The sequence below is a fragment of the Octodon degus genome, unplaced genomic scaffold, assembly GCF_000260255.1.
Source record: "Octodon degus isolate 3935 unplaced genomic scaffold, OctDeg1.0 scaffold00003, whole genome shotgun sequence".
NCBI classification, from domain to species: domain Eukaryota; kingdom Metazoa; phylum Chordata; class Mammalia; order Rodentia; family Octodontidae; genus Octodon; species Octodon degus.
This window is the reverse complement of record NW_004524579.1, coordinates 7,968,388-7,972,730: the sequence shown is the minus strand read 5'-3', so window position 1 is coordinate 7,972,730 and position 4,343 is coordinate 7,968,388.

Genomic DNA, 4,343 nt, shown 5'->3' with positions numbered 1-4,343 from the left:
GCATGTGTGTTGTTTTCTTTTAATACAAAAGATATTAACATAGGAGTTGGTTTTTCTAAACTAAAACCTCAATGTCCCGGTCTATCTGCAGGGTTAGCACTCTGAGATAAAGAAGTAGGTTTGGGGTTGCAGTTTGGCCCCCACCTCTAAAGGGCTCTCCATCACTGGACTAAATGTGTGCCTGTTTTTTTTAAATTAAAAACACAAAATTAGGGTCGAGTGTGGAGACACAGGCCTGTAATCCCAGCACTCAGGAGGCTGAGGCAGGAGGAACATTGTGAGTTCAAGACCAGTCTGGGCTACAAAGTGAGCTCAAGGCCAGCCTAAAATGCAGAGTAACACCCTGTCTCAAAAAGACGAATAAATAAACAAGCAAAAGAAAATAAAAACAGAATTACTTTAAAATTTTTATTTATGTTTGCATGATATAATGATTACATTCATGGCAGGCAGTGGGCACAGGTACAAAACATGTATTAATTTTTTTTTCATTCCTTTCCCTTCCTTTCCTCCTCCTTCCCTCTATCCCTTGGTCCCTTTCTCTTTTGCAGGATTACTTCAGATGAGAAAGAGATGGAAATCATCAGCGCATCCTGGCACTGGAGCCAGTAGGTGGTGAAAGGAAAGGAGGAGGTACAGCTGAAGGGAGCGGCGGGGTCTGGGGAAGGTTGGCTGTGCTGTGGCGACAGAACTGGTGCCTGTGTGATGCTAAGAAAGCGAGGGGCACAGAGGGTGGGGAAGGGGCAGGGGCCAGCAGGCAGCAGGGGCCGAGCCCAGCTGCAGGACGCAGGGGATGGAGCCGCGGGCCCACAGCCAGCTCTCATGGGTGCGTCGCTAGCTCCTGGAGATGCCTAGGAAGACAACACGCCTGGCACTAAGGAGAGGTCTGTGTTGGGCCCTGTGAGGACTCCTAATCATGCATCCACCTATTTCCTCTACATCTACTTCAGATGGGCGTTGTTCTTGGTGCCAGGATATGGCAGTCAGATCTTCTAAAAATGCCCCGCTCTCCTGGGAGAGAACATAGTATCACTAACCGCAGAGCAGGAAATCAGAAGTGGCGAGACCATGAAGAGACAGTACCCAAGGTAAGGGCTAGAGAGACTGAACAGTTGTTATTTCCTTTTGGTGTGGCTCAAGGAGGAATCTTGAATCCGATGACATTTTCTGAGGCCAGAAGAGACCCATGAGAGGGCCGGCCAAATAGCTCAGTGGATTATACCTCCTGCAAGCAGGCACAGGATCTGGAGGTTCGATCCCCCGGTGTGACGTGCCAGCCTCGACCCCGGGGCACGCTGAGGTGGCAATTGAGACTGGCCGTGGTGGTGTGCACCCCTTCACTAAAAAGAGAGCAACCCGTGAGTGCCAGGAGTGCCAAAATTTCAGGATTAGAGGCCTTGTAAAACACTACCATTTGGAAAAGTGAATGAATAAAAATGGCAGGCTAGCTCAGTAGATGGGGCATTTCCACCAGCCTGGCAACCACTTCATTTTCCACTTCTGAGTTCCCATATCAATGAAATCACATGGCATTTGTCTTTCTGTGATTGGCTCACTTCACTTAATGCCTTAAAGCTCATATATGCTGTTGGTTTTTTTTTGTTTTTTTTTTTTGCAGAACCGGGGATTGAACTCAGGCCCTTGTGCTTGCCAGGCAAGTGCTTATTCTACTGAGCCATCTCCCTGACCATATATACTGTCATAAAGAAGATAATTTCCTCCTTTTTCAGGGCCAAATAGTATTCCACTGTGCTTATATACTACATCTTCTTAACCCTTTCATTTAATGATGCCCAAGGGCTGATTCTTTGCCTTGGCTCTGAGGAATAATGCAGCAGTGAACATAGAAGTCAAGATGTCTGTCTGACATACTGATTTATTTTAGCTATGTTCCTAGTACTGGGACTATTGGGTCGTGGGTAGTACTATTTCTAGTCTTTTAAGGAACTTCCATTCTATTGTCTATAATGGCGATATTACTTTACATTACTAGGGCCAGTGTAAGAGAGTTCTTTTTATTCTATGCCTTGTATTCATTTTTCATCTTTATATTAACCATTCTAGAGTCACACGTGATGGTACACACCTGCTATCCCAGAACTTATAAAGCTGAAGGAGGAGGATCCCTATGAATTAAAGGTCAGCCTGGGCTGCACAGTGAGACCCTATCAAAAAAAAAAACCCTATAATAATTACTATTAATAATAATAATAACCATTCTAACATGTTTGTAGCTCTTTGCATTTGGTTATTTATTTATTTAGGTACTGGGATTTGAACTCAAGACTTTGTGCTTGCCAGGCAGGTGCTGTGCTGCTGGGGCTAAATCCCTAGCTGAGTCTTTTTGTAGGTTTAATTTATATTTTCCTCATGACTAGTGATGTTGAGAATTTTATTCATATATATGTTGGCTATCTGTATGGTTTTTTTTCTTTTCTATTTGGATCCATTGCCCATGTTTTAATCACATGATGTTTTCTTGTCATTCAACTATTTGAGCTTCTTATATATTTTCATACTAATCCCTTATCAAACGTATGGTTTGCAATTTTTTTCTCCAAGGATACAGATTTTTAACAACATTCCATTGCTAAGAAGGACAGCAGTCATAGGAACAAATCTATGAAATTACGTGGCTATAACAGAATATGTCAGTATGCTTTAAAAATATATTACCCAAGGAAAGGAGTGTCCCAGGAAAAAAGTCCCTTACAACATTTGAAATTGTTCCTTAAAAAAATACTTGCCAATCCCTTTCTTCCTCACCCATCTTTGACATTTCCTCAGTTCCAAAGATCTGTTATCCCTGGTTATGCTACAACTGCCTCTTCCCTTTTCTCTCAGACCTTGCCGCATTTTGCCAGATTAATAACCATGCCTTATTCTGTTTCTGTAGCCCAGAAACTAGCAGAATATCTAGCACAGATCAGGGACAACGAACATCTGTAGAATGGAACCAGTCAGGTGACATCTGTGAAAAACTCTAGTAGTGCTTACTCACAGTCCTCCTCGGCCAGAACCCAGCCTCCTTCCTCTCTCATGGCCTCTGTCCATCAGTCAGGAGCCTGGGAAAATGGGACATGGGACAGCTGGGGATTTAGCTCAGTGGCATGGAGCCTGCCTAGCCAGCCTGAGATTGTGAGTTTGATTTCTGGTACCAAAAAAAAAAAAAAAAAAAAGAAAGAAAAATACACTGGGCAAAAACTTAGCGCCAGGACCTGTGCAGAGACCGACGGTACAGCTCCGACTCACCCAGCAAAATTCCCCATCACAAAAGGGTTTGTTTTCCAATGCAGTAGTCACAATGAAAATACATAGCATGTTAGAAGGTGCTAAGCATCTTGAGGACAAATCAGAAAGTGTGTGTTAGACAAGATTCAATCAGAGAAGCCAAACAACCTAGGAGAGTGTCACAGTGGTGGCGCGCGGCTGGCTGGCCAGCTGAAAGCAATAGGTTAGCTCTCCTCTGCTTCAGGTGTGCCACTTTGGTGGCCTGAAATTGACCAGGAATATTTATTACAGGGTGATTTGAACAACTACAGACCCACCTCCCACAAAAAAAAAGCTGGCCACTAAGCCCTTGCCAGCAGAACAGGCAGTCACACTCACACACACTCAGGCGCTCACGCACTCGCAGAGCTCTGCCCTTGCACACTTGTGGTGGCTTGCTAAGTAGCCTGTGCGAAGCTCTTGCTTCTGTGTCTGGCGCTGGTGTGTGAAGTCAACAGGGCAGAGAGGTACGAAAGGAAGCAAGATGGAACCTGTCTGTGCCGCTGAGCTGGACACCAAAATGGACCCGACCACTCGTGGAGCTCTTGCCACTTTCAATCTCCAGCTGCGTTGCCAGAGTGGGCAGTAAATCCCACATTTGCTGTCAGCCTTTATCACAAGAGCAAACCCCTGAACTTGGCATCTGAGAAAGTCAGAAAGATCCAGCTAGAGCCAGAGGAGTTGTGGGCCCAGCCACTGCGCCACACCAACCCGCTGAGCCAGCCACCAGTGACCAGCAGGTGAGCAGTAGCACGCCGAGCTGAACAGCACCTTGCGCCTGGCGGACTTCATGAGCATACAGTGTAGCTGTCCCTTCGCTGGTCCTCCGGGTCTTTTGCAACATGGTTTGGTGGCCATATGACCTTGTAACTCTGTAAGGAAGAACACATGGGAAATACAATTCCAGCTCTGGGAAGCTGCCCAATACAAGCCACCATGATTGTGGAAGGGAGTGAGAAACATGAGGAAAGAGGTAGACAATGTCAATAGGACTGTCAAGAAAGAACTTACTGCTGAGGTCACATTCGAGCAAACCAAGGAAAGTGAGGGAGGAAACATTCAGGGTTTTTACT